The sequence below is a fragment of the Macaca fascicularis genome, chromosome X (genome assembly GCF_037993035.2).
Source record: "Macaca fascicularis isolate 582-1 chromosome X, T2T-MFA8v1.1".
Lineage (NCBI taxonomy): Eukaryota > Metazoa > Chordata > Mammalia > Primates > Cercopithecidae > Macaca > Macaca fascicularis.
Window position 1 is genome coordinate 145,486,738 of NC_088395.1, and position 13,182 is coordinate 145,499,919.

Below are 13,182 nucleotides of genomic sequence, written 5' to 3' on the forward strand. Positions count from 1 at the left end.
GCCTTTTAAGTTTGGAAGTCCCAGATATGGCTGATGTTCATTTATGTTTGCTAGCCTCCACCATTCCATATCCATCCACTCATACCTACACCCACACACTCTGAAAATAATCTTCGGGAAGGATCTTTGAGAACAAGGCTATAGTCAAAGTTTGGTAACCAGGATATCTGGATTAGGATGTGAAGGGGTTGAGGCAGAATGTAGTATGACAGTGAAACTATCTAGCCTGAAGGTGGTAGCATAAACAGTAAATGCTAAATTTGATCACACAGGTTAGACTACTAAATTATAGTCAAGTAAAGAAGTGTTCATTGAGTAGCTACAACCTCAAGACTGTATGAATATCACTGCAAAGTCAGCCTATTCAGTGGGAAAATGTACAGACCTAGGAGTCTGAATGACTTGGGTTCAAATTCTGATTATCCTGGCACATACTAGCTGAGTAAGCTCGAACACATTGCTTAATTTCTGCAAAGTTTAGTTTCATCACTTGTAAAATGGGGGTTATAGCATCTATGTGAGAAGTTTGTTGCAAGGATTAAATTAAGTGAGATTATTTTACGTAATAGGTCCTGGTCAAGTCTAGCACAGAGTAAGCATTTATTCAAAACATGTTTCTTACACCTACAGTGAACTCATTTTTGACATACGTGCCAAGAACATACACTAGGGAAAAGACAGTCTCTTCAATAAATGATGCTGGGAAAACTGGGCATCCATATGCAGAAGAATGAAACTAGACCCCTATGTCTTGCCATATACAAAAATCTAACCAAAATGGATTAAAGACTTAAATCTAAGACCTCAAACTGTGAAACTGCTACAAGAAAACATTGGTGAAATTATCTAGGACATTGGTCTGGGCAAAGATTTCTTGAGTAATACCCAATAAGCACAGGCAACCAAAGCAAAAATGGACAAGTGAGATCACATCAAGTTAAAGAGGCTTTTCTGCACAGCAAAAAAAAATTATCAACAAAGTGAAGAGACAATTCACAGAATGGGAAAGAACATTTGCAAACTACCCATCTGACAAGGGATTAATAATGAGACTATATAAGGCGCTCAAACAAATCTATAGAAAAAAATCTAATAAACAAATTAAAATGGGTGAAAGATCTGAATAGGATTTCTTAAAAGAAGATATACTAATGCACACAGACATATGAAAAGGTTCTCAACATCATTGATCATTAGAGAAATACAAATCAAAACTAAAACGAGGTATCATCTCACCCTAGTTAAACTGGCTTATATCCAAAAGACAGGCAATAACAAATGCTGGTGATGATGATGTGGAGTAAAGGGAACCCTCGTAACTGTTGATAGGAATGTAAATTAGTACAACTACTTTTGGGAACAGTTTTAAGGTTCCTCAAAAAAAACTAAACATTGAACTATATGATTGAACTATATGATCCAGCCATCCCCCTGCTGGGTGTATACCCAAAAGAAAGGAAATCAGTATATCGAAGAGATATCTGCACTCCCATGTTTGTTGCAGCACTGTTCACCGTAGCCAAGATTTGGAAGCAACCTGTGTCCATCAACAGACGAATGGATAAAGAAAACGTGGTACATATACATAATGGAGTACTGTTAACCCATTATAAAGGATGAGATTCTGTCATTTGCAACAACATGGATGGAACTGAAGATAATTAAGTGAAATAAACCAGGAACAGAAAGTTCTCACTTATTTGTGGACTCTAAAAATCAAAACAATTGACCTCATGAAGAGGCTTGGATGGGTAGTGAGAGGGAGGTGGGAATGGTTAATGGATACAGAAAAATAGAAAGAATAAATAAGAGCTACTATTTGATAGCACAGCATGTGACTATAGTCAATAATAATTGTACATTTAAAAATAACTAAGAGAGTATAATTTGATTGTTTGTAACACAAAAGATACATGCTTAAGGGGATGGATACCCCATTCTCCATGATGTGGTTATTATGCGTTGCATGCCTATAACAAAACATCTCATGTACCCCATAAATATATACACCTACTATGTATCCACATACACACACACACACACAATAAAAACAAAACTAAAAAAGTTTCTTTTATTTTGTCATTTTATAAAGACATTTTTCATCATTTTAGGTATTGGAGGTAGAGAAGTTTACACAGATACATTTTGCCATTGGGGAATTTATGAGTTCTGGGTGGTCATATGCAGGCTTGGTATAGTGTGCTGGTTAAAGAGTTCCGTTATCCACTCTCTGGGCACAATTCCTGTATCTGCCACTTTTTAGATGTATAAACGTGGACAAATTACTTTACCTTTTTGTCCTCCACCCCTCAGCTGTAATAGTGTCCCTTGCGGGCTTGTTATAAGAATTAAAAAGGAATAATCCACATAAGATTTTAGCATTGTGCCTGGCACACATACTAAACATTCAGTTTATTTTACAGACACACACACATACACACACACACACACACACACAACTTTATGCAAGACCTCAATCCCAACAAACTATGCCTACATGGCTATTATAGTTGTTTATTTAAAAAAATGCTGAATGGTTTAATTGACAACTAGGTCAGACAATCTTTTCTTGGTTTTGCTTCTCAAAGTAAGTTCTGCAGAGATCAGCAACATCAGTGTTACCTGGGAGCCTGTTAGAATTGCAGAATCTCAAGCCCCACCTCAGACCTACTGCATCAGAATCTGCACTTTCGCAACATGCTCAGGTGTTTCCTATGCCTCTCATAGTTTGAGAGTTGCTGACCTCCACCTCCACCTCCACTCTTGTTTTTACCACTAATTGCCTCACAGGCCTGTAGCAGACAGAATGTCTTCTAGTGTTTCCATGAAACCTACCATTGTGACCTTGGTGTCTTCTGGAAGTTCTTGGTGTCCTCTTGGGTCTGTCCAGCCCTTCCAGTATAGAGACTGCAAGATTTATATCTGGCTCCCCTCCAGCATTAAGCAAGGAAGGCCCTTGGTGTTAGTGTGGTCTCCCCAACTAGATTGTAGACTCCTTGAAGGCAAGGACTATGCTTTTATGTTTCATCTGTATCCTACCATTTCCCTCAAATATTCAGTGTAAATTATGTATCATTGTCTACCTTGGTGTCTTCATTATGATCATTTCAGCAGACCTTGGAGGGAGAGACTCTAACTGCTGTGGCTCAGGATAGCATTTCAGAGGGGGAATAAGGAAGAGTAGTTGCTCTGTGTCCCTAGCACTCCTGATTCCAGTCCAGAAAGCTGTCTTCCAAAGTGAGTAATGGCCCTAACAGAGCTGAGTGTGTCCTTGATGGTTTGCTTGTTAAACACATTGTCAGCAGGCCTGTTGGACCACCTGCCCTTGAGATCCAGAAATCCGCAGAATAACAAAAGTGGAGGCAGAGAGGGCACCAGTGGCTGGCATAAGTAGAAAGACTGAATAATTTGGAGAAAAATGTCTCTTCTTCTTCTCTTCAGGCCCTGATAAAGCAGAGTGACAGAAGTGGGGGTAACGGAGCTCTGCTTGGTTGAACATTGTGCTAAGCACTTACGTAAATTCTTATTTATTTTATCTAATTTGTTTCTTTAAATTTGATGTGATTTCTAGCTTGGAAGAAACTTCTGCATATGCTTTCCTGAATTCACCGACTGTTTACATTTACTCTCATTTGTTTTATGGTTTTATTATTCATTCGTATTCTCTCTTTGCATTATATATACACATATATATACATATATACATATATACACATATATACACATACAGCGATTCAGAAAAAGGATTATATGTGTGTGTGTATATATTTGTGTACATGTATATAATTTCTTTTTCTGAAGAAAAATATATGTGTCCATTGTAAGCTGGACACACTGTGCCACTTAACCCTTAAATGAGTTAATGTGTAATTCTTAAGAACATTCTCTTTTTTTATTATGGTAAATACACATAACATAAAATGTGGTATTTTAGCTAGTTTTAAGTGTCCAATTCAGAATGTGGTTTGTGACATTACCATTACCAATCTCTAGAACTTTTTCATCATCCAAAACTGAAACTCTGTACCCATTAAATAATAACTCCCCACTCCGCTCTCTACATAGTCTCTGGCAACCACCATTCTACTTTTGTCTCTACGAATTTGACTACACTAGGTCCTCATATACATGACATCATACAGTATTTGTTTTTGGGGACTGGCTTATTTCACTTAGTACAATGTATTCAAGGTTTACCCATGTTGTAGCATATGTCAGAATTTCCTTCCTTTTTTAGGCTGAATAATATCCATTGTGTGTATATACCTCATTTGGTTTATTCATTCATTTGTCAATAGATACTTGAGTGGAATTGCTGGATCAGATGGTAGTTCTTTTTTTTTTTTTTTTTTGAGATGCAGTCTCACTCTGTTGCCAGGCTGGAGTGCAGTGGCGTGATCTTGGCTTACTGCAACCTCTGCCTCCCAGGTTCAAGAGATTCTCTTAGCTCAGCCTCCTGAGCAGCTGGGACTACAGGTGCCTGCCACCATGCCCAGCTAATTTTTGTATTTTTAGTAGAGATAGGATTTCACCATGTTGGCCAGGATGGTTTGATCTCTTGACCTTGTGATCCACCTACCTCGGACTCCCAAAGTGCTGGGATTACAGGTATGAGCCACTACGCCCAGCCCTATTTTTAATTTTTTTGGGAAGCCACTATACTGTTTTCCATAAGAGCTTCACCATTTTACATTCCCACCAGCAGCATATAAGGATTCCAATCTGTCCACATCCCTGTCAACACTTCTTATTTTCTGTTACTTTGATAACAACATCATAATGGGTATAAAGTGGCATCTCATTGTGGTTCTGTTATGTATTTCCCAAATGATAGTGATGTTTAACATCTTTTTATGTGCTCGTTGACAATTTATATATATTACTTAAATTATGTATTTTCTTTAGATTTATAAATTTTATTTTTTTTCCTAAGAGTTTTATCATTTTAACTCTTATGTTTAGGTCACTGATCCACTTTGAGCTAATTTTTGTACAATTGTCCCTCAGTATCCACAGGGGATTTGGTCCAGGACCACTTGTAGATATAAATCCACAGATGCTGAAGGTTTTTTTTTTTTTTGAGACAGAGTCTTGCTCTGTCACCCAGGCTGGAGTGCAGTGGTGTGATCTCGGCTCACTGCAAACTCCGCCTCTCGGGTTCACGTGCCATTCTCCTGCCTCAGCCTCCCGAGTAGCTGGGACTACAGGCGCCCGCCACAAGGCCCGGCTAAATTTTTTGTATTTTTAGTAGAGATGGGGTTTCACCGTGTTAGCCAGGATGATCTCGATCTCCTGACCTTGTGATCCACCCGCCTCGGCCTCCCAATGTGCTGGGATTACAGGCCTGAGCCACCACGCCCAGCCTCAAGTTCTTTACCTAAAATGGTATAGTATACCCCTGAGCCCACGGAAACCATGTACTGTATATGCTGCAAGGTAAATGTTCAACTTCTTTCGCTTGTGGATATACAGTTTTCTCAGGTTCTCACTTGTATGTGGGAGCTAAAAAGTTGATTTCACCCAAGTAGAGAGTAGAATGATGATTACCAGAGGCTGGGAACGGGGCGCTAAAGAGAGGTTTGTTACTGGGTATAAACATACAGTTAGATAAAAGGAATACGTTCTAGTGTTTAATAGCAGAGTAGGGTAACTATAGTTAACAATAATTTATCGTATACTTCAAAATAGCTGGAAGAGAAGCTTCGAAATGTTCCCAACACAAAGAAATGATCAATGTTTGAAGTAATGGATGCCCTAAATACCCTTATTTGATCATTACACCTTGTATATACATATCAAAACATCTGACATACCTCATAAATATGTACGATTATTATGTATTAACAAAAAACTGTATTTTACCCATGGAATAGTCTTGGCATTTCTATAAAAATTCAATTGACTATAGATGTGTGGGTTTATTTATGAACTCTTTTTATGATTTTACACACTTTTTTATTACTGTATCTTTTTAGTAAACTTTTAAAATGGCAAGTGTGACCCCTCCATCTTTGTTCTTTATTAAGATTGTTTTGCCTATTTGAGGTCTCTTTAAATTCCATATTAATTTTAGGATCGAAATTTCTATATATGCACAAAAACATTACTGGGATTTTTTTTGAGACAGAGTCCAGGCTGGAGGGCAGTGGCGCAATCATAGTTCACTGTAACCTCGAACTCCCGGCCTCAAGTAATCCTCCTGTCTCAACCTCCTGAGTAGCTAGGACTACAGGTGTGTGCCACTACACTCAATTATTGGGATTTTGATAGAGATTGCATTTAACCTTTAAATCAGTTTGGCGAGTATTGCTGTCTTAATGATATTCTTTCAGTTCATGAATGCCAATGTCTTTTCATTTGTTTAATTCTTCTTTAATTTCTTTTAACAATGTTTGTAGTTTTTAGTGTACAAGTGTTGCACCACCTTGGTTAAATCTATTGCTAAGTATTTCTTTTTTTTGATGCTATTATGGATGAAATTATTTTCTTGAATTTCTTTATGGATTATTCATTTTTAGTGCACAGAAATGCAACTGATCTTTTAAAGATGATCTTGTATCCCGGAACTTTTCTTAATTTATTAGCACTAAATTTTTGTGGATGCTTAAGGATATGTAAGATCATGTTATCTGTGTTAGTTCATTTTCACACTGCTATAAAGAAGTGCCTGAGACTTGGTAATTCATAAAGAAAAGAGGTTTAATTGACTCACAGTTCTGCATGGCTGGAGAGGCCTCAGGAAACTGATAATCATGGTGGAAGGGGAAGCTGGCACCTTCTTCACAAGGCGGCAGGAAAGAGAAGAGTGAGGATCAAAGGGGGAAGAGCCCCTTATAGAACCATCAGATCTCATGAGAACTTACTATTACGAGAACAGCATGGGGGACACTGCCCCCATTATCCAATCACCTCCCACCAGGTCTCTCCCTAGACACATAGGGATTATGGGGATTACAAATCAAGATGAGATTTGGGTGGAGACACAGCCAAACCATATCATTATCTGAGAATAGAGATCATTTTACTTCTTCCCTTCCAGTTTGGATTCTTTTTTCTTTTTCTTGTCTAATTGCTTTAACTAGAATTTCTAGTACAATATTGAATACAAGTGACAATAGAAAGCATCCTTGTATTGTTCTTGATCTTAGGTGGAGAGCTTTTAGTCTTCTACCATTGAGTGTGATATTCATTGTGGGTTTCTCATAAATGTTCTTTATTGCATTCAAGAAGTTCTCTTCTATCCCTCCTAGTTTTCTGTTTTTATTATGAAAGGGCATTGAATTGTATCAAATGTTTTTCTGCATCAATTGAGCTAATCATGTGGGTTTTAAATTTTATTCTATTAATGTGGTTATTACATTGTGTAATGGACTGAATTGTGTGCCCCAAATCCACATGGTGAAGCCTTAGCCTCCAATGTGAGTACATTTGAAAATAGGGCCTTTAAGGAGGTAATCATAGTTAAATACGGTCGTAAGGGTGGGGCCCTAATCCAATAGTACTGGTGTCTTTATTAGAAAAGGCAAATACTCTTGGAATGCCTGTGCACAGAAGAAAAGTCATGTGAGGACACAGCAAGAAGATGGTCATCTGCAAGCCAAGGAGAGGGGCCTTGCAAGAAACCAAAACCAACCCTGTCAATATCTTTATATCTTTAGCATTCCATTATGGTAGACTTAGCTGACTAATAACCATTGATTGATTTATTTTTATAATGAAACCCTTGCATTCATTAGACAAATCTCAATTGTTCATGATGTATAATCTTTTTGATATGCTGCTAGATTTGGTTTGCTAGCATTTTGTTGAAGATTTTAGCATCTATATTCATAAGGGATATTGGTCTATAATTCAGTTTTTTAAAGCATGTTTATAATGGCTAAGTTTTAGTTTCTGGAGAATACATCTGTCATCTGGGCTTCCTCAGGGTAAATGTCTATTGACTACTTTCCCCCCAGTATGTGGGCCATACATTTTTGTTTCTTCAGACATCTTAATTTTTGATTCTAAACTGAACCTTTATAATAATATAATATGGTAACTATGAAAATCAGATTCCTTTTCCCCAGAATTTATTGCTATTAATGTTTATTGGTGTTTTGCTTTTGTTCATGTTCGTTTGTTTAGTGGCTTTCCTAGACCAGTTCTATAAAGTTTCTATTATCTTTCATGGGCAGCAATTGAAGTCTCTGCTTTATCACTGTAGTGGTAAGCTAATAATTTAACAAAGATTTTTCTTAAATGTTGTGAACCAAATCAATAACTCTTCCACCCTTTGCCTAGAGCAATCTTGTCCAACCCATGGCCTGTGGGCTGCATGCAGCCCAGGACAGTTTTGAATGTCGCCCAACACAAATTCATAAGCTTTCTTAAAACATTATGAGATTTTGGTGTGTGTGTGTGTGTGTGTTTTCTTAACTTACTAGCTATTGTTAGTGTTAGTGTATTTTATGTGTGGTCCAAGACAATTCTTCTTCTTCCAGTGTGGCGCAGGGAAGCCAAAAGATTGGATACCCCTGCTCTAGAGCATGTGAGAGTGTGTGTGTGTGTGTGTGTGTGTGTGTGTGTGTGTGTGTGTGTGTGTTTTAGGGTATCTGTTTAAATGTTCCAGCAGTTGGCAACTCTGCCTTAGCTTTTACTTCATGCTTGTGCAGGGCTTCCATATTAGCCCTGGGTGATATATTAGTGCTCTCTGAGGACTCCCCTGGGCATGTTCACATTTCTATATACATGCATGGCCTTCTAGATACCCAGGACTTTATTGGAGTTTTTCAAAACACCCCACGGGCATCTCATTTCCCAGTTTTCCCTCTAAAGGTTTTGGCTGTCTTCTTTTCTCTCTAATTGATATTTCTGTCTCAGGCAGCTGCACTATTAAGCAATTGTTGCTGACCGTTTTTATCAAACACCTTGTGGATAGGGTTATTTGCCGTGGACAAGACGTGAGTCAGGTCAGAGAAAGAAAAGCCCTGAGAATGGCACTTTTCTGCATGCTGCCAACTAACTAGGTCCAATAGTGACACTTCTTTAGGGATGAGCTTTGGGGGAGCTCCAATCCATTCTTCCCTTTCCACTGGCTGCTGGGCAGCTGATTTTCAAGGCTGCTGTTGAGTTGAGGAGAGAAAGCTGTGAACAGGGAAAGTGAAAGCACCACAGAGCTCTCTGTTCTTATCAAGATTCATCTGCTTTACTTGAAGAAAATGCTCCATGGATTTTTGCAAGCCTTTAGTTATTTTCCAGAGTTCTGAAAAAGTTGATTTTGACAACTTTTGCCAGTGACTTCCTTGCCTTCACAGAGGGGTGTGTTTCTGGAGATTTTTACCCTGCCATTGTGCAAATACTTTTCTTTTTCTATTGCATTTTGGTTCTAGACCCATGTTGCCTCTGTGGCCTTGGGAAACTCACATTACTTCCTTGGTCCCTCTTCCCCTGTACAACATAAAGGTGTCTGGAGGTATAAAGGGTAGATAGTCTCAAGATTATTTTTCTTACTGAGTAAGACATTTTAACATCACTGAATTGGAATGCATGTCATAATTGAATTGTCAGGCAGAATTGTATCACAGTTGAATTTTCAATGTTAAAAAATTCTTATTGGTATGTAACATAAGAGAGCATCTTATATATGTGGCATCTTAGATTCTATAAGGTACATTAAGTTAGTCCTAGTCAGAAGGCTTTAAAGCATGAAATTATGGCAAGCTAATTCAACCTTTTTGATTAGGGTGATCAGATTATATCATATTTTTTCCCTTCAGGTCTTGGACCCAGCTGAAGTATTGTTAGACTATACAAGACACTTCCTTCTCTAAAAACCTCATAGCTTGGAAAAAGAGGTGGAGATGAATTGTAAACCTCAACCTGTTGGTTTGTAGTCTTAGATCACTACAACTGGCAGGAATCCTAAAGATCAATGTCCATCCACCTTTTTGTGTACACTGAAACACTAAGGCCCAGCTTGGCAAAAGGTCTTCTCAAGGTTGCTCAGAGAGTTAGTGGCAGAATGGAGTTGAAACCATGGTGTATATGGCAGGCTGCCTCTCTTTTTATTCCTTCCCTCTCAACTTCACATTTATCTGCATATCATTTTTCAAACCATTCAAAAGGCATTCACTTCACCTTAATGGGCAGTTAGAATGGAGACAGCTACATATTTTTAAAAGTCATTAAATTATGTTTGTATTTCAAGTAATGTGATTCCCATTTAGAAATGAGTAAATACGCCAAGATAAGCCAGAGCCTTTTTGCAGACCAGGTTCTCCACCTTCCAGGCCCCAGCCAGATCACTGTTGATGAGTAGTGGTGGGGCGGGTGAGCTGGCAGCAGCTTTTGTTAACTCTTAGCAGTAATCCAAGTGTTTACCAGTCATTGGGTTAGGAGATGTTGGAATACAGAAATACTGCATATTTCAGTGAAAAAACTACAAATAATATTCAGTACAATATGATTATTTAAGTAAATGATAATACGCCTTTACAGTGAAATGTGATTCAAGTCATCAAAAATAAAAGTAAAATATGTATTTATGGTGATGGAAAAATTTTCACAGCTGATCAAAAGGCAGGTTATAAAATAGTGTGTGGGCTGGGTGTTGTGGCTCATGCCTATAATCCCACAGCACTCTGGGAAGCCAAAGCGGGAAGATCACTTGAGACCAGGAGTCCGAGACCAGCCTGGTCAACAAGGCAAAACCATGTCTCTACTAAAAATACAAAAATTAGCTGGGCATGGTGTCATATGCCTGTAGGTACAGCTACTTGGGAGGCTAAGGCAAGATAATTGCTTGAACCTCGGGGGCGGAGGTTGCAATGAGCCAAGATCATATCACTGTACCTCAGCCTGGGCAACAGAGCAAGACTCTGTTAAAAAAAAAAAAAAAAAAAAAAAAAAAGGAAATAGTGCGTGAATTATAATGCCATGTTGATAAATTGGAAATATATGTGTCTCTATATGTGGACTGGTAGCTCTGGAAGACTGGAGGATGTCCACCAAATGTCAGCAGTGTTTTACTCTGGTCAGTGAAATTAACACATTTTTTTCTTCTTTTGCTTATTTATATTTTGTATACCTCCTACAAATAATATATAACTTTGCATAATTAAAAAATGTAGTGCTTAAGAAAAACAGAATGACAGACCTTTAAATGCAGAAGAGGCTAAGTAGCCATAAAGACTATGGGAATCAATCCATGAAGTGAAAAATATGGGAGCCTGGACAAACTGAGCAGTGCTGACCAGGGGAAAGTGAAATGTGATGAAAGCTCTTCTGGCTTTCTTGAAGGCTCCTGTGCAAGAATATGGGATGGGTCTTGAAAGCTTAAGGGCCAGTACCCCAGAAGAGGGCACTGTCTTTTGCCTATACATTTGCACACTCCTGCAAGCAACACCCAGCATGGCACCCCCAATAAATGCTCTGTAAATGTTTAATGACTAAATAATGATAAACAGACATGCAGCTATTAGTCATTCATTAAGAAACAAATTTTTTACATAACACAGCAGAGGCAAACACTGCATGATGTCAGGCAAATCTCCAAATTAATATTTCAGAAAGAAACACTTCATTTACAACACTATGATATTGTCAAATAAACATATACACAAAGATATTACTCGCTCAGCTATATTTCCACAACTTCCCCTGAGTTTGGGGGAAGATTTGCCTCCAAGCTCAGTGCACTGTAAAAGATTTATCACATTAAAATTATTTCTCATCTTTATGAAATGATAAAACCCAAATTTACATTGAAAGAGTCTGGAGCAGTCAGCCTTAATCTAGTTCTTGCTCTGGCCCTGACCAACCATAGGATGCTGAACAGGTCTTGTCTACTTCACTCTCTGAAGCCTCCATCTGTACAATCTGTACAAAATCTCTCCCAGATTTAAGAGTAATGCCTCCACAGGTTGATGAGAGCTACAATAAGCCTATGTGTTACCTGTTAAAAATATAGATTCTTGGGGGCGGAGCAAGATGGCCGAATAGGAACAGCTCCAGTCTCCAACTCCCAGCGCGAGCGACACAGAAGACCGGTGATTTCTGCATTTTCAACTGAGGTACTGGGTTCATCTCACTGGGGAGTGCCGGACGATCGGTGCTGGTCAGCTGCTGCAGCCCGACCAGAGAGAGCTGAAGCAGGGCTAGGCATTGCCTCACCTGGGAAGCGCAAGGGGGAAGGGAATCCCTTTTCCTAGCCAGGGGAACTGAGACACACAACACCTGGAAAATCGGGTAACTCCCACCCCAATACTGCGCTTTAAGCAAACAGGCACACCAGGAGATCATATCCCACACCTGGCCGGGAGGTTCCCACACCCACGGAGCCTCCCTCATTGCTAGCACAGCAGTCTGCGATCTCGCGGCAAGGCAGCAGCGAGGCTGGGGGAGGGGCGCCCGCCATTGCTGAGGCTTAAGTAGGTAAACAAAGCTGCTGGGAAGCTCCAACTGTGTGGAGCTCACAGCAGCTCAAGGAAACCTGCCTGTCTCTGTAGACTCCACCTCTGGGGACAGGGCACAGTAAACAATAACAAACACAACAGAAACCTCTGCAGACACAAGCGACTCTGTCTGACAGCTTTGAAGAGAGCAGTGGATCTCCCAACACGGAGGTTGAGATCTGAGAAGGGACAGGCTCCCTGCTCAAGTGGGTCCCTGACCCCTGAGTGGCCTAACTGGGAGACATCCCCCACTAGGGGCAGTCTGACACCCTACACCTCACAGGGTGGAGTACACCCCTGAGTGGGAGCTTCCAAAGCAAGAATCAGACAGGTACACTCGCTGTTCAGAAATATTCTATCTTCTGCAGCCTCTGCTGCTGATACCCAGGCAAACAGGGTCTGGAGTGGACCTCAAGCAATCTCCAACAGACCTACAGCTGAGGGTCCTGACTGTTAGAAGGAAAACTATCAAACAGGAAGGACACCTACACCAAAACCCCATCAGTACATCACCATCATCAAAGACCAGAGGCAGATAAAACCACAAAGATGGGGAAAAAGCAGGACAGAAAAGCTGGAAATTCAAAAAATAAGAGCACATCTCCCCCGGCAAAGGAGCGCAGCTCATCGCCAGCAACGGATCAAAGCTGGACGGAGAATGACTTTGACAAGATGAGAGAAGAAGGCTTCAGTCCATCAAATTTCTCAGAGCTAAAGGAGGAATTACGTACCCAGCGCAAAGAAACTA